General features: G+C 44.7%; 1 long non-coding RNA gene across 1 annotated transcript; it reads left to right on the top strand.

Moving 5' to 3' along the window:
• The first annotated feature begins 7,457 nt into the window (after positions 1 to 7,457).
• On the top strand, positions 7,458 to 15,634 carry LOC131582131 (uncharacterized). Its single transcript, XR_009278287.1, has 4 exons — positions 7,458 to 7,530; positions 10,643 to 10,792; positions 11,486 to 11,537; positions 15,514 to 15,634. It is a non-coding gene; the product is annotated as an uncharacterized LOC131582131 (long non-coding RNA).
• The last annotated feature ends 2,489 nt before the right edge of the window (positions 15,635 to 18,123 follow it).

Genomic DNA, 18,123 nt, shown 5'->3' with positions numbered 1-18,123 from the left:
GAACAAAATAAATAAATAGCACATACCAGACTTCAGCTCCAAGGCGCTCAATAAAATTACACTTTGAAATGCAAGGATTAAGCAGAGTAGGTGACAAGGTGACTTTGTTAACAGGCTAATCTCTTGCCTTAACAGAGACAGGGGATTTACATGTGACTGCACAAAACTGCTTTATGGTCTTTTTTCCAGCTGGAGAATGCAGGAAGGGGGAAGGAGGAGATGGGACAGGGTTGGATGTTTTAGAGCCATTTGTAAAATGGGTTTAAACTATGTTTTTCTTATTCTTTTAGGTTTGCTTGTGGGTTTTTAAGCAAGTCTGCATGGAAATGTGTCACAATAATAAGCTGTTTCCAAAAGGTCTAGGTAGAGGATGATGAAGATGTCACACAATAATGAATAATTAGGTAAAACCATTTGTGGTGTGATTTCTTTCTAAATGGTTTTATTTCCTTTCTTATAAAAAGCCAACCAGTATCATGGGCTATTCAAAATGTGATGTCAGGACTACTTTTCCTTGAGTCTTTCTCCAGATTTCAGCACTTCTTCATCAAGGAATGTGAATGTGAATTCTAAATCCAGGGTACTTTTTTCAAATGGCCCCTCTGTTCTTGGTCAGGGAAGGGGCAAGGGGAGAAAAAAAAAAAAAAGAAAAATGATTTAAAAGTTAGAGCTTTAGGTCTTTACATTTCTGTCCATTACTAAGATAAGACAGTGATGAGCAAATGAACATGAAATGAGACCTGGATCCCCCTATGAGGGTTTGTATCATACAGTACCCACTTCTTTGTGCCCAGGGTGCAGCCACCCCTGCCATCCTTTCCCCTGCAGCAGGCAGAGTGGCCCCTGGCTTTTTCATTTAACTCCTTCGAGTGTCAGTGTGGATCTCCACAGTGAACCAGGGGAAATGTGGGGAAGCAATCAGTTCAAACCTTACCCAGACTTCTTTGGCTCTGGATAAAAATGGCAATGAGAAAACCAACTCCTGCATAGGGTTCATCTGAAATTCAACAGAAAATGGGCTAAGCATGTTCTCTGGTTTTAAATAGATCTGGTGAAAGTATTTATCATGTTGTATTTGTTGCAGCATATCTGGGGTATTTGTGGTGACTGCAGACAGAGAAACAGATTCTGTATGGAAACTTGGTGTCAGATCCCCAGCCCATTTACAAATTCATGTGCTGGACCATTTCTGGATGAGATTTCAGCTTTTTCAAGTGGGTGAAGATGATCTCATCTATGAGGGCATGGAAACAGACATCCTAATGAGGGAGGGGAAAGCTGCTTTTCCTTTTGCTTTGATGCTGGGGTAGCAGGAGGGAAGACAGTTTCATTCAGAAGTGTTGTGCACCTCACTTGAGTATGACTGTTTAAGCGCTTCCAAACAAACATCCCAAAGAGATGACTTGCTGAAAAAAAATTTTAATGATGTTGTTGAACATTACCCCTCAGGGTTACATGCAGCCCTGCATTTCAAGCTGCCTTTGCAGGAAGGTGAGTATAAAGGCTCAGCAGTCCATCTGCCCAAAACAGCCATGGCCAGGTTGTCCACGGACATGCCGGGAGGTCATGGAGCCAACAGGAATACAGGCAGAGGTCAGAACTGCAGTGGTGTGGTGGGAGGGGAAGTGGATGGATGGGACAGGGCTGTCACCATTTCCCTTGGGGAGCCATCCAACTCCGCCAAGAAAATAGTCAGCTTTGCTGAATAACTGCGTTCAACAAACTTGATGAAACAGCCGATCCAAGCCCCAGCTGTAACTTGGCCAGTGAGGACCCGCAGTATTGCTCTGAGTCCTCTCTTCCCCTCTGGATATCAGGGACAGCCAGAGCACATCCTCCCCACAGCTTCTGGGTGACAATGGAACTAATTCAGACTGCTGACTGTGAGCACAACAAGCACTTTCTCGAGCATGGATGGAAGAGAAAGTAAAAATTACCCACTTTAAAAATCAGGCACAACCTCAACTCTGAAGTTTATCCACTGTTTGGGTGCTAAAACATACTCAAACCTAGCAGCAGACACTTATTCTGTGCAGGAATCTGACCAATTGTTTCCTTTCTCTCTCTTGTCCTTATACCTTAAATCATTTTGACCTTTAATTGGCCCTAATTTGCCCACAGACAGCCCTGGGACCCTTTAACACATTTGCTTGTAATTGGGTCTCTGTTATTTTTCTAGAGAGCCACTGTTGGTTGTTTCTTTTTAAAAACACTGTGGCATATCATTGAGAAGCCACTTTTAAATGAGCCCTGCTGGAGGCCAGGAGAGCCCTGTGAAAGCCCAGCAGAGAGAGACAGGGCTATCTAAATGCAATTATCATATCACTGTGAAAATGTGAAACCAGCCTGAGCTTAAGCAAACATCACCCGCCCCTGGGCTGAGGGTGGTAAAAGCTTTGCTGGGAGGTGCGGGCTTGAACCCATGGGAGAGGTTATCCTGCCATCACACCTTTCACCCAGCAAAGCAGGGAATGTCTCTCTGCCTGCTGCTTATTGTGGCTGGGCGTGTAACTGGGCCATGTGTTTTCCTCGGTGGTTTTATTTAAATTCACCTTATTTCAATGTGATGGTTTGCAAGGAATTGCTCTGGTACAGCCACGGGGCACTACTCTGTAGAGAAGGAATGGGACAGCCCAGGAAAGGAGCAGCAAGAGCAGCAAGCGACTGCCAGCAGACAGCGCTTCCCCAGGCAGGCCTTGCGTGTGCCACTAATCCGGCTGTGGCCACGGTTTGCCCTTAGCCCTGCTCATAATGTCATCAAGATCTTAACTGTCCAAAGCGAAGTTAGGACAGTGAGGGATAATACTGCAGCCAGATAACATCTGCACTGCCTCCTGCACTAATGGACACTTGCTCTGTAACCCAGCCTCTGCTCAGTCAGCCCTGCAGCACGGAGACCTCTCATTAATATTTGCTCCGTGCAGACCTTACAATCAAGTTAAGCTACAGGGCTGTTGAGCCTCTGACCACAGGTTGTTGTGCCAATGGTCCTATTGGAGATTGAAGCTGTTGCCCAAGAACATGGGAACTGCAGTGTGTCCCATAAAACTGTTTTAGTGCCAGACCCCAAATAAATTTACTTTCCATGGCTTACAGCATTCACACAGGCAGCACCCACAGGCTCCACTGCCTTGGAATAGGTTAGCAAACTACATCTCACATTGCACAGAAAGTCAAGTGAGCCGTGGCTGGCAAGGCTGGAGCTAAGGCTGGATTTCTGCCCTGTGGAGGGGAGTGTTTTTATTGGGTCAGTCTGTTCACGTGTGGCTACCACAAGGAAAAGACATTGCTGTTTTCACCTGGCTGACAATTGAGGAGGATGTGCTGCTCTGCAAAGGTAGCAGGTATGATGATGCCTCCTGTCCCTGAAGGTCATGCACTGAGATAGGCATGGCAAGATGGTGTAAAATGTAAGAGGCACATGTTTGGAAGGAAAAGAGAGTCCTGTCGTACTAGCATGGCTGTTAAATGTAGCTGAAACCAGCAGAGATTGATCTTTAGAAACAGGAAAACCTCAGAAGTCCTCCATTGCCCCTGGATAGTTCTTGAGCTGTGGGGCTGGAAGCTGTAGTTTCTGATGGTCAAGGCATCTAATTGGAGTTAGACATCTAATTATGTGGATGGAATTAGTAAAGTGAGTTTTAATAGTTGACACCAAGACTCCTAGTTATTTAAAGTTCCTAGCATAGTTTGCCAGCACATAACTGGATTTCAGGTGCTGGGGGAAGAAGCCCATCAAAGTGTCCCCCTTCCCTTCCCAGGTCAGATCATGCTTAGCCAGAACAAAAGGGGGCCAGACTCCTCTGCCCAAACCTCCACCAGCTGGGGCAGCTACCCAAAATACCAAGCTCCACATGCAGCTGGCACAGAGAGACTCTGGGAGTGACTGAAGTGCTGGTTTCAGCCCAGGGATCAACTGCAGTCCCACAAATGCAGTCAAGGAAATTCCTTTTCTACAGGTAACATGGAGCCAACAGGCCTGAGGGTGGGGTTTGGGATCCACACACTGCAACCAGGCGTGGCTGGGTCCTTCCTTGGAGGACAGACATGGAGAGCATGGTGCTGCCAAAGCAGGGCTGGACACTCTCAAGTCTGCAACAATTAAGTTGGGAAGCATTTTGTAATTGTCTTCAAAATCTGCATCTCTCTCCTGACTTTACTGTAATTTTTTTTTTCCCACTGTTTTTCTGATGTTTCTGTCCAGGTTGCTTAAAATCCAAGACATTTTATTTCTGCTAATGAGGTTCTGGTCAGATGTGGGCCCCTGCTGGGGTTCAGCAGAGGATCCCTGTTGTAACACCCCAAAGCTTTTACAGTGTCCTGGCAGATGCTGGTCCTCAAAAGTATATTTAGATACGGAATCCTTGCCCTTGAGCTCCAAGTACCCAGGGTTTTTGCATATGCAAATATTTGCAAAGTCAGGGCTCTGTTTGTATTGCGTGTTTAATAATTTAAGTTTATATTTAAGTTCCTGATGTTCTGTTAATTTTTTTAAATCCAGCCATAATTTTAAGGAAATGGGTTTCTTGCTTTGTTTTTTAAGCAGATGTCTGAAGTGTCACTTGTGAGTTCAGCATGTTGCTGCAGTAGTGGGTCCAGTGGTTTGAGTTGGTTCTTTAGTTTTGAGCAATAATGAAGGAGCAGGAGAACTGCACTGTACGAAGTTATATTGTCCCATAACCATTCCTGATGTTCTTTTGTCCCAGTGGCTGTGAGGACATGCTTTCTGCTGTCAGAAAGGTCTGTGCTTGGTGCTGAGTCAGAAACCTGTCACTGCCCTGCCTCTGAGCAAGACAAACACACCAGGGTATGTCTGCACATGCCAGCTCCTGACAAGCCAATACCTCTCAGGGGCCTTGGGTACCATCCCTGGCACAGGAAGGAGATATTCATGTCATGGATGCCCTTTGCACCACCTTGGTCAGATCTGGAGAAAAAACACAGTGGGGACAGTGGCTTGGGAATTTGTTCCTGCTGTTGTCTGACAGCAGTGCATGGAGCAGCAGAGGGTACTGGTTTCAGGGCTGCTATTCAGCACTAGAAAATTCCCCTTTCAACAATTCTCTGTTATATTAAAACAAAAAAGCTTGAATGTTCAGGCAGGAAGAAGTCATTTTTCCAAAATAGACAGTGATGAATTTGGGAAAATTGGAGGGAGGCCAAGGAATTACAGCAGACTGAAAGCTGGGTGACTTTCCTGGGAGTGACCAGGGAAGATTTCAAAGCCACCAACCCCCCCTTCCCCACCACTGCCACAGGAGAGTTGAAACCTTGGCGAGCAGAGGAGTCACTGCTACCACTGCTGCTTCCTTTTCTTGCTGCCAGATAAAGAGGACAGACTCTCCTTTTTCACTCCATTCTGCTCACACAATGGGCAAAGGGGATCAGAGCCAAAATTACAAGTGTGAGCCCTTAATGCATCAGGTTGAACAATGGGCTTTGGAGGCGTCTGCCTTGTTGCGAGAAGCAGTACAGCTAGTTCTGACTACCCAGTGCCATGGAAAAAAACCTCATTGTCCTGGCAAAATGCTCCCCAGAATGAAAACACCCTCCTCCTTCTTTCTTCAGCTTACTAATGGGAAGCAAAATAACAAACCAGGCCCACAATTAAACAAACATGCCACTAACTGAGCCGAGCTCAAGTGTAACAGATGTTGTTGCAGTTGGACAAGGCTGGAGGCCGGGAGCAAGCCACGCTGGCTGGCTGCTGCTCCCAGGATGCTGTTGCTGAAGAGGTTTCTTTGCTATACCACAGCCTTCTCCTTCCACCAATCTTTCTTCCCTTTTCTTTGGTATGCCTTTGTTCTTGCTCTCCTCCTTGTCCTGGCCTATCCCCAACTGCTTCACCTCATCACATTTCATTCATCACTTCATCAATTTCACTTTTTAGCACTGAAAACCACAGGTTTCAGAAAAGCTCAAGAGATGGGGAAAAGCCATGTCAATTAACTTTTTAGGCCATGTTAGTATAGGAGAATAAAACAATTATTTTTCTCCATTTCATTTTCGTTGATCTGTCTCCTCACTGGTACCCAGGCTCCACTGGGTTAATCAATGCCACCTCCCAGTTCCTGCAGTCTCCCTCCAAGTTTGATGGCTGTGGTGCAGGTGACTGTGAGGCTGTAGCTCAGCACACCTGAGATTCCCACCCCAAAAGTGCTTCTCCTCCAAATATTACAGGCATCTCTGCAACACAAGAAATTTGGTGTTTGAGAGGTGACAAACAGCTAAAGAAGGGCAAACAAAAGGGAAATTGTGTCCTTTTCATATCGCTGAATCCATCTTCTCTGTGCCTTTAGAACTCTGGTGCAGTCTATGATGGGAGTCTTATTTAAGCCAAGGCTTAAAGTCCCTGACTGCCTACCTGGCACCAGCTGACTGATGCCTCTGATGGCCCATGCACCCCCTCATTTACGGGGATCTGTTTCTTCCAACTCCATGTAAAAGGGACCAAAATAATTTGGCACAAGGCAGAATCAGAGGCTGCTTGGCCTTGCTTGTTCCCCAGCAAAGCTATGCCAGGCTTCTATTACTGCTAGAGGAACAAGAGGGACTCAGGGGTACTCCAGGGCTGGGGACAGACTTCACAGGCCTTTGGGTCACTCCCTAGAGCAAAGCTTGCTTCTCTCATCCGAGAGCCATGGTCACCAACACCTGAGGTGTTGGGAGCTGGAATACAGGAATACATTGAGCATCTGTGCCCACACACATCTTTGGCTTGTCTTTTGCTCTACTTGCTCTTGCAGGTACAAGGCCCTGTGCAGCGGGGTTTTGCTTTGCCCCAGGCTGCTGTAGCACTGTGACTTCTGTGATTATTAATAGAAGCCTAAGGAAGTAAGAAAAGTTAACTTCTCTTTCTCCTTCAAGCAGGGTAGCTGGAAGACCCCTGAAATCTTTCCTGAGGTGTGTCAGAACAGACACTGTGCCAGCACAGAGGCCCTCAGAGCCACATGTCACCAGCACAGTTTGTCACTGGAGCATCCCCCACCTGCCATGCTCAGAAATTCTATACAGTGGAGGAGGAAAACAGCTCAGAATGAAACCTTGCTTGGTTTACCCTGCTTGTTGGGCAAGACAGTCTGGATACCCTGGGCACTGGCAATGTTAAGCCAAAACCACCTCTCAATGCTCTGCTGTCATAAGAAACCTGCACAACTGTTATGAACCAGGGCTTCCAGTTCAGCACTCTGATGGTCAGAGTGAGAGCAACACCAACAGAGAGCCCCAGCCAGAACAGGCTTTCATTGCTCCCAGTGCAGTGCTGAGTAGTATTTCCACTCATATGACAAATTTATGAACAAGGAGCCTTTGGCAGAAAGTATCCCTGTTGTCAACACCCCCTTCCAGGTGAAAATGAAGACCAGTTCCAGGTGAACATCCAGGTATTCCAGACCAGGGAAGTACTGGAAGTAAATCGCAGCAAGCCAACCAACCACCTATCCCCTTATTTATCAGCTAAAATTTGGGAATTTTATACTTTTGAACTGCTTACACTGAGACAAAGCACCTCAGATGGAAAATTTGATGGCGGTATTGGGTTTTACTTCCTTTTTCCAGTCAATAGACACAATACATGCACATAATGTGACTGCACTTCGGTAAATACAGCAGCAATTTTACAAGGATGGCTTTTAGAACAGTTACTGACATGAGCTAAAATGACTAGGAATTACCATCCAGAAGTGGATGCAAAATTATCAGACTTCAAGTAACTCAGGAGATACCCTGTCCTATAATACAATGGTACTTTTTTCAAAAAATGCATTCTTCTTCTCACTCCCTTTATTCTTCACCCCACCCCCTTTCTCTCATTTAAAACACAAATTTACATCTGTTCAGTTCCCTCTCTCTGTTGCCTACAGCCTCTTTTATTTTCACAGCAGCTTGGAAATGCAGATTTTGTGACTAAGAGCTAGAGAGACACACCTTGTTACAGCAATGTATCTGGGCTGTGGCTGCAGAGCAGCCTCCCTCCTCTCACCAGCTCTGGGGTTCACTGGATGCTGCTCTGAGCCTGTTCAGGATGCAGAGCAGAAAAATGAAAGCAATTTTTGGTTTCCATAGGTTTTATGGCCAGCTCAGTGTATCGAGGCAGCTCTTTACAGGGTCAAGTGAAAAGGAGGGGAAAAGAGGGAAGCCCAAGTAGGAGAGTGTGCTCAGCAGAGAGGTTGGCTGGGGATGCTGCAGAGCTGCTGCTCTCCAACCCTGTTTCTTTAACGCTGGTACATTATATATCCTGTATGGATGCTTGTTCTGGTTCTTATTCAATGCATTGACCAGAACATGCTGTTTAACTGCAGTTCTTCCCTTAATCCCATCCCAGCAAAGACCTGTGTGGTATCTGTATTTAAAGCCCATTTAATTTCAGCCTTCTGTATGCAGGACTATTTTGACAGAGCTGGGGAAGTAATGACACAAATAGTGATAGCACAAATAGTTGTGCTGGCAGATCAGAAGAGGTGGCAACCTCTGGATGAGAGCCATGAAAAGCAGCTGTGGACAGACAACTCCACACAGAGTTTGGCTGCAGCTGGAACAGGATGCACAGCCTAGAGCTTCAGTCACCATTCTACCAGGTCAAAGAAAGGGGAAGAGTGAATCAGTCCAGAAAAAATGAAAACTATTCTGAATGCTGGCTCATAAAATTAAAGGCAACTTTTAAAATCTCAGCAAAAAAAAAAAAAAAATTTGGCTAATCTTCTACCACTCTCTTATTTCTGTGTACTGGTGTACACCTGGTGTAATTCCCATCCCAGACAAAAGTAGAAATACCAGGATACACAAGTAATTGTTGTTACTATATCTCTTCAGGTCAGGAAGAAGTAGTGGGGATTTCTCATGAATTATCCTACCAGTTTCTAAAAGTGTGTCTGTACAGCCTCGAGTGTCTCTGCCTCTTCTAGAGCAGACACTGTAAGGCACCAGCAATAGCACCATTTCTGGTTGTGACTCAGTACAATTTGGCTGCAACATCTCAGATGCCTCATCCCATGAGCTCTGGAGCTCTCCACACATTGCTTCATGTCCAAGTGAGCATTTACTGGAAAGAGAAAGTAAAGTGAAAGGGTAGCACCCTCTGTGACACAGAGCAAGAAATGAAGGCAGGACTGAGAGAGACTAAAAATGCTGTATAGTGGCAATTCTCAATCATTTTAACAGCCCTCAGAAGAGCTGCTACAAAGCAGAATAGCTTGTAACAGCCGTGTGGGGCCAGAGCCAGAGCAAGGAAGGTATCAGCCAGCTCTGTCCCCATCACAGAACTGAAGCTTAGCGTGACTTGGATTTGTTTTCTCTCTCGGCAATGGGGATCTATGGATGCCAGATGATTAGGGCTCTTTTAACAAAAAATGCAAAGTAGAAGTATCACATAACCCTGCTATCTGCTCACCCTTCATCCAGAGATTACCTTCTCTTTTAGATCCTTCTTCTGTCCCTCCTGGATGGAGCATTCACTTTTGCAGAGCACTGGCAATGTGATGCCATGTTCATGCAGGCCTGGAGGAACCTTGGTTTTTCCAGTACCACCATCAGGATGAAAACGTGACCTTTTGCTGCAGCCAGACCTGCCCATAATCCTCAGGTCACTGGTGACAGAATGCCTGACATCCATATATTGCCTACAAACATTCCAGGAAATCTCTCTGAGGCAAAGCCCCTTTGGCCATGCGCTGCTATGTCAGGCAGCCTCCATCTCTTTGCATTTCAATCCCATCCATCTACAGCCAATCATCTGGGAATCTTGTCACTTGCATGAAGTCTGTGCTCCATAATTACAAGGGCCAAACTAAGGTCTTTAAATGGTTTGTGAGGTGACTCAGGTGATGAGGATGTGACCTAAGGTATCAAAACTTCCAGCAATAAAGGGGGCATCATGTTAGCTAATCCCCTTCAGGGGCTGGTATGTGGCAAGCACTGGAATGCACCACTTTTTTCCCTCTGGCTTGATATAACTACTTTCAGTGTTATTTAAAGCTCTGACTAATCACAGGCAATGGCCAGGTTTATAATGCAACAGTGTGTAGCCTGGAGCAAATTCTGACATAATTACACTGTATAAATTCCCCCATTAGTAATGACACTGCATTGGCATTGTGTAAGAAGCAGCCATGGTCCAGTCAACTGGCTCTGTGAAAATCTATCTGACAATTGTTTACCCTGTTGGTATCTTATTAACACTTCTTACAATGATGAGACTGTTACATGACAGCAAATGGAAGCCAAAGGCTGAAGAGTCTCTCCTTCCCTTGTGATGGCTTCAACTGTGGTTGTTTTCTTGCCTGGTTTTCTCTGGGTGAGGCCTTGCTCAGTTCTGATCAATCTGAAGTAGAAAAAGAAGCATGTGGTTATGGTACAAATCACAAAAGCCCATAGAAATCCTGACTGGGGTTGCATCATCTGCTTCAAGGAGCAATTACTCCCCTAGGTCCCATCCCTTCACTGCAGTGGGATTATGGGCCATATTAGGATTTGTTCCGACCTGGCATTGCCTTGCTCCATGGCAGGGTAGTGAGAGCCAAGCTGCTCTCCTGCTGGTTTTAGCTCATGCCAGTGGAGCAGCAGGGTGTTGTGAAGGGCTAATTTGTCAGATCCTGGTATGTTGCTTTGCAAAATGACTAGATGATATATTTGTTTCCCATTGCAGTGTCAGGACTGTGGCACATTTGGACAGCCTGGGAAGAGGGAGACTGCACCCTTGCTTGGGAGGACAGTGATAGAACCCTCAAGACTGTGGCCAATGCCATTTGGGCAAAGGAAACCAAACACATTTCCAGTTTTGGAGCACTGATTCAATGTAGGTCAAGGAAGGATTTTGACCTTTTTGGCCATTATCTTACATAAAGATCACAAAATTAAAAATAATAATCCAAATAAATTCAATGAATATTGGTTATAAAAACAAAATCTTGTAGAGAACTTCAAAACAGTTTTATCATCTCCCTGAGTAAGGTTCAGGAGGGACCCACTGAAAAGGCACCTTAAACAACAGGCTTTCTAGCAGCAGAACAGCAACAGAAGTTCAGAGGTTGGGAAAGGGCAGTATGATTCCAGCCTCTCTCTAATCTGGGAGACCTGAGCTAATTTCAAGTATGGGGCATCTGGAGCCTTTTCAGATGTTCAGTTTTAAGTTGGCTCAGGAGACCAGCAGGTCTCCAAAACTGGCAAACTTAAGAAATAAATGGAGGGGTTTTTTTAGTTATAACTGGAAAAAAAATCCTACCTGTAGAGGATTATCCCTTGCAGTACGTTGTCTATACCAGTTAATTTACAAAATCCCAATGACTGAGTTTCGTTGTGAAGAAAGTGAGAAAGACTATTCTTTAAGGGATGTATTGACACAACTATTTGGGAATCTTTTGGGCTTGATGCAATACAAGTAACATTGTTGGCATTTGTCCATTTTTCCATTTTCTAAGAGATGAACTCATTAACCCCCCACCCCAAAATCTGAGGCAATATTGCCTGTCTTTTGTTTGTTTGTTTTCAGCATCATCAGAAAAGCAGTGATCTGGAGCCCCACACAGTCTCCTTCTTAAGCAGTAAGTAATGCCTCTAAGAGATTCTTCCTATTGGTATTCAGAGGCTAGAGCAAAGTACAGAGATGGTGTTGGAGATGGTTATGGAGACAGTCCCCTGCTGGTGTTTCCACACTGAGCTGGGTCCCTATGGGAATACAGTATTTTCCCCAGTCCCCGCCTCTCTGGGGTGCATGCCCTTGCCTGGGCCAACACCAGCATAGAAGAAGTTAGCACTGCTGTTCCCTGTGGCAAACCAATCTGTGGCTAAAGGAGTATTTGGATACCCTAGGCTGCCAATTCAGAACTTTCCTAAAACCAGCAGTAAAATTTGCCTCCGATTCCTTTTTAGGAAAAGAAGGCTGTAATATAAAGTCCCATTTTCTAGGTGTTAGAAGTTTACAACCCACACCATTAAAAGCAACATTCTGTGTCTAACTTAACTTTTGGTCTTCAGGAACAGCTAGGAGGAAAAGAGAAGGTTCCCTGTTTGTTCTACAAAATAGAAAAGTGGTTGCTTTCTATACTGTAAATATGCATTAGAAAGCTCTTATAGGCTCGTGCTGGGGATTTGATGTTTTTAACTGACTACATTCCTTACATTTTTGTATAACTGCCAAGAAAGCTAAATAAAATGGCTTTTTTAGTGTTTTCTCTAAGAATAGCCCCGCTTCTTTGTAAATATAGCAAAGGAATTGTTGATAATAATTCTTTGGGAGAATAACTGGTGTTATTGATGTTAAAAGTAGAAAGATTGCTGTTTCTCTGTCTCAGAAACAGAGCTAACCAAGTAGGCTGGGGCTTCAGAAAGCCTGAGCATTCCTTGGCCAGTTACTGAACTTAGACTGGTTTCATTCCTGTGCCAGAAGGTGTAGAATCAGAGAAGACCAGCACTGAAACTCAAGTAGAAACAAAAAACCCAAACACTAAGATTTGCATTTTCTTTCAGGATGCAAAACTGGACTTTTTCCCCCTTGTTTGCATTTCTCCGTTTGCAGATGGTTCTGCCTTCTACCAGTTTACCCTGTAAAACCGGGGTTACTTTACTCAGTTTGATTCAAATGTGCACAATTAACACTTGGGCACCCTTAAACCTCTGCAGTGTTGGGGGAAGTCCCACCCTCCTGAGATATCAGCATGCAAAGACCAACATTCTCAAGCTGAGCCAAAGTTTAGACTACAGAATCCTGGCTTGATTGGCACCCATCATATATATGCCAAGACCTTAGATGTGTTTTGTAATGCCATGCAATAAACTGGTGGTAAAACCAGGATAGCAGAATGAGAATTTGAACCAGCCTGTGCCATGCTTTGACTGATAAACATTCCTGCCATCCAGGATTACGAGAAGGTGGAAGGCTCTTAATCCACTTGTATGTCACTTCCAGGGGAAAAAAAGCTACAATTATTTTTTTAGGGTTGACTGAAAGCATCTGTCTTCCCTGCAGTTGAGACAACCCCTCACAAAGGCTCCCTGTCATTAACCAGACCTGCCCTTCAGCTGAGCATGCAGAGATTTGGTGCTTGTTCAGCCCAGCTTCGTCAGGGCTGGTAGCCCTCGTCAGGATTATTTTTCAAAACAGAGACTCAGTGGGGCCAGGCTGTAGCACACAGTGCCCAGACACTTGCCTTCTGTTTGCACTGAGTCTGCTTCCTCCCAGCTTCCCCAGTTGCTCCCCACCTTTGCCATAAAAGCCATTCAATGGTTGTTCCTGATTCACCTTTGTCAGTACCACACAGCATTTTGTAGCCTTCTATGATCATTTACTCTCTCACTTACTTTCCAGACTGAAATGCCCCAGTCTCTTTAGGTATTCCTCATAGAGGTATAGTAGGTTAAAACAGGGAAATTTTAGGAAAAGCAGTAAGTGCTCAGTGCTGTGATGACTGGCTTTTTTCCTCTATTGTCAGTTTGGTTACCTGCTCTTTTTGTCTCTGAAATTTCCACTGTGCCAGATGGCAATTGAGGGCAAGTATCCTAGCATCTTTTGAGCCAAAGAAAAGTTCTGTGTTTCACTTTCAAGACTGTGCTTGTGCCACAGCTTTGATGATATCCAAAGCCACAATATCTCAAGTAGCAACAAAATTCATGCAATCTGTAAGGGAAAGGCTTCTTGTCATCTCTACAAGTGACTTGTGAATGTGAGGTGGTGAAGGATGGAAGGCAGAGTTCCCACCCCATAAGGACTTTCAAGTTTAAAAAGTTAAAACAGCTCCTGGTGGTCCCTGTATCTCCCAATTAAAGCAAATAAAAGCCCAACTAACTGAAAACCAACACCACCAAAACCTACTTTGTTTTTATCAAGATTGAGAGATGACACAAAGGCTGACTACAGCATTAATGAGCTTGTCTGTGGTTTAGGAAGATTCAGATCCTTCTACTGTTGTTTCGAGTATGCATCTGGGCTGATGGCTGTTCTGCTTGTGTTCTTAGATTTCTAGTAGTTACCACTACTACTTCCAAATTTGGGTGGATTTTAGCAGGTAGGACTTTGTTTGAGTCTAAATAGCAGCTAATTTAGCAGGCTTATGGAACTTCAATTCCAAATGAGGACAGAATTATGAAAACTGATTGTCCTATGAGATTACTGTCATTCAAAGTCAAATTCACGTGCTGAACTTCATTTGTCTATTCCTTTTGCTACTCTTGGAAAAGTCTGAGCATAAGTCTGGGATAAGGACAGTGTGGAGCAGAAAAACAGCAGAATAGGTTAAACACTGCAGATGTGCTCAAATTGGGGTTAAGGCGAGATCCCAACCTGGGATCCAAACCACTTTATGATTTCTGCATAACTGGATAATTGAGCAGTAATGGGATGCAGAGTGTTTGCATGTTTGTCTGCCCAGGAGAGGCACAGCTTCTTTTAAGTTGCCTGGACTACAGGGCCCAAAAGATCTTGTACTAACTATAGGATAAAATATCTATTGCCTCCCTGAATCCCTCCATGTGCCTGAGTAAGAGGGATGTGAGTGAGGGCTGAGTTCCCAGAGTGGGTGCAGGGAGCACAGTGTGAGAGCGTGCGATGCTGTTCAGAAACATGGCTTAAGGTCAGACTCCACTCTAAAGCTTCCCCAGAATCCCAAATCCTCTTTTTATATGAGTTTCACTCAAACACAAACAATTAAAGAATTTCATCTTCTCTTACTACGGTGGGAAAGCTTGGATGCTTCTCTGGTCTCTTAACTTTATTAAACAGCCCCAGAGTGTTCTCTAGATGAGGGTCCTGCCTGGCTTCAGACATCCCAAATCTTTGTGTTTGCTGTGGATAAGTTGGTCTCTGATGCCAACTGGCAGCAGAGAAGAGAAATAACCCAGCCTGTTGCAAAGAAGAAAAAAAATGAGGGGCAGCTACAAGCCTCAGGTCTGCCCATATGATTGGAATGATTTGACAAGGACCCCATCAATGGCAGCATTTCAGAGACCTCAGCATGGGCCATTGCACATCTCCACTATCTGTGTCCTTTCATGTTTCCCCTCCTAAAGACAGCACCAGCCAGCTTTAGAGCTTCAGCACCATATGTTCTGACCCCTGCCTGGAGCACAGGGAGGTGCTTTTTGTAGTTTTAATTTTGGAATTTGCCCCATTAATAGGCAAGGTCTGGTGGAATGGAGACAAACATTCCTCCTGGGCTAGATTGCTCTGGTCTCCAGCAGCTCTCTCATCACCAGGGGTTTGTTAAAGCATGCAGTATGCTAACATCCTGCCAGCTCACCTTTCGTAAACTGCCTCAAAAGCATTAGTCCCACCAGTGCAAATAAGGTGTCTGCCGCATGTCTGCTGGTTTCTTCCTGGTGCACTGAGGCAAAGCAGCCTTTCCTTGTCAGTCATTGACCAAAACTTGATTCTGGAACAACTAACTTGCTGGTTGTAGAGGATGCCAAAAACCTCTTGAAAGCTGGAAGGCAAAGGTGTTCTCTTATTAAATTAACTAAGCTCTAGAATGAATTTTCCTGAGAGCTTATTTGATATCTGGAATAGAAATGGCTTTCCTTCTCCAGCTCCACCTACTCAACATTCCGAGTCATATCCAGAGAGCCTTTAGACGCATTTCTCTTCTCTCCAGACTACAACATTGGAGTTCCACTGCATTTATTTCTAGACAACTGACAAATATTCCAGGTGAGTCCAACTTGAATTTGTTTGCTGAGTTAGTGTAGTGGGCTTAGTTCAGTCTAGGGAGAATTGAGCAGTTGGAGGGTATTTTCTGGTCTATCAGACACTGACATCAGGGCTGAGCTGGAGGAAGTTTGGTCCAGTTTGGTTAAACTGTTAAAATTGCAGCCAGTTCCTGAACTGCTTGTTAAAGCTCAGGTCTGGTACATCCCACTCTATGTAGGTGTTTTCCAGGGAGTCCCCCCTGTTCTGTTTAGCAGACAATTCCCCCCCTTCCATTCTCCAAGAGCAGGCTGAGAGGGATGTCTGGATAGCTCCAGGCCCCTGGATCACCCAGGTACCTCATGACCTCCCTGCCTCCCAAGAGAAATGCAGCTGTGCCAAAGGAAAGTGCAGCCCAACATCTGCACATGCCCAAAGCAGCATGGACCTGTCATTGCTAAATGTAGTCACAGGTTCTGTGGTTGAGGAAGGACCTTGCATTGCAATGCACACATAGAGAGCAACCCCATGATGAAAGAGGCTTTTAAAAAACAAATCATATTGAGAGGAGTGGTAAGCCCAGCTCCATCTGTATCTAAAGACATAGATCCTGGTGGTACTGATGAACTGCTGGAGTGAGAGCCTAATGTCCTTTGGCTCCTGTAGGAAATAGGACTTCTAGTAACATATGTAAATAAATATCCCCCTGTGTCTTTACACACTTAAATACCTTTGCAAACCTGGCTCCTTGCCTGTTTCCCATACTTGGCTACTGCTTCTTAATGTTTGCAGGGTAGCAGGAGCAAGAGCTCAGCTGTAATTTGGGGTTGTATTGTGCAAAGTGCTGCACAGGCACAGAACAAAAGACCTCTGACTGCTTCCCAGCACCCAGGTCTTGTTGTTTTAAAAACAACCTCCCCTGTTTTGTTTGTACAGTTTTCTTATCTTTTATTCATTATTTTCTTCTTTCCTTTATATTTCTGATGCCTCCAAGCTAGAATACCTTTGCTGAGCTCCTGACTGAGCCAGGCCAAGCCTGCCACATGGAAAGGACTTTTTACCTGTGTCCTGCTTATCCGCAAGTGGTGAGTGTGGCTGGAGTGAAGCTGCAAGGGTTGAAATGAAGGGTGTTGGGGTAATACTGCACAATAAAGTTGTGCTTCAAGATTGCCACTGGGATTAGGGAACATGAGCACTGCTGGAATAAAAAGCAAAAGTTTAGACCACAGAGAACTGAGCAGATGCAAACATGTGATACAAAACTGAAAAACTGTGCTCCAAGAGAGGCAAATGCACTCCAGCTGTGCCTGGAGTGGGTGGGTCATGCTTTTCCTGTGCCCAGGCTGTTTATTCGACAGCAACTACCAGGATGGGGTTTCCTCCAGGTTTACATCAAGGAGCATGTCATCTCTCTTGACCCTTAACTAGGTAAAAGTTACTGTATTAATAATCAACCAACCTGGGGTTCCAGACTGAGTGACAATTTGCATCCATCCCCAACTTACATAAAACTAAACCACCATAATTTAAAGAAAAACTTCTTGAGCTGGTGTTTCCTGTAAAATCTCAATAGAAGAAGTGTGTCTTCTGGGTGCTTTGATGCATTTCAGGTTCATTTTGGGGCTCTGTAATTCATGGCAGCTGGTTCTCTGATTATTTTATATTAAGGACCAACTTCCAGTAACATCAGTGGGAGCAGGATTTCAGCTCTAAAGCTATTATTAACTAATGCAGCACAACAATGCCTGGCTTTCGTTCTGTTTTGTTTTCTCCCAGGGTCGGAACGTGTGTGTATCCCATTAACTCTGTCCTCACTGCTCTCAAGATGTTCCGCACAAATGATTTTATTTTTTTTGTAAAAAAATATATTTTACTAGGCAGTTTTATGAGAACTGACAAAATGCCTCGTAAATAACCCAGCAGGAAATATGGGGTAAATAAAATTTTTACAACTTTATCATAAACCTGAGAAGTCTTTGGTTCCTTTTCGAATGGAATGAGCAAGGTATTTCATTAAAGGAAAAGACATGCTCTCTAAAGCCCAACAATTATAGACACAATGCCTTTTTAACCTGCAATTCAGTCAAACAGGTTTGGTGGCAGTGGAAAATGTTAAAGGCCCTGTTTTGACACTTTGGGTCATGCTCCCCACAGATCAATTTGTGCTGTAGGTTCCCTACACAACAGAGCTGGAAAACTGGTGTGTGCCTGACCTGTCCCCAAACCCAGGACCTCTAAGGAAACATGTATCTGGGAGAACCTGCTCAGGACAGGCTGCCTTTGTACATCTCCGTGTATGGGGCTGTGTCTGGGCCCCTAAGTGCAAAGGGAATGCAAACAAATATGATCCTCAGGTCTTCAGCTCAAGCCTGAAATGCAAAGATTTGGTCAAAGACCAAGAGTCTGAAATAGAAATGCTTGGAACAAGCCTCAGTCCTTGAACTTTGTGTGAAGGGGGAATTCAGCTCTCAGAAGGAGGATCTTTGAGTGTGATATTTCGGTATGGTGGGAAG

The sequence above is a fragment of the Poecile atricapillus genome, chromosome 9, assembly GCF_030490865.1.
Source record: "Poecile atricapillus isolate bPoeAtr1 chromosome 9, bPoeAtr1.hap1, whole genome shotgun sequence".
Lineage (NCBI taxonomy): Eukaryota > Metazoa > Chordata > Aves > Passeriformes > Paridae > Poecile > Poecile atricapillus.
The sequence above is the reverse complement of the archived record's forward strand: the minus strand, read 5'-3'. Positions and strand labels throughout refer to the sequence as shown.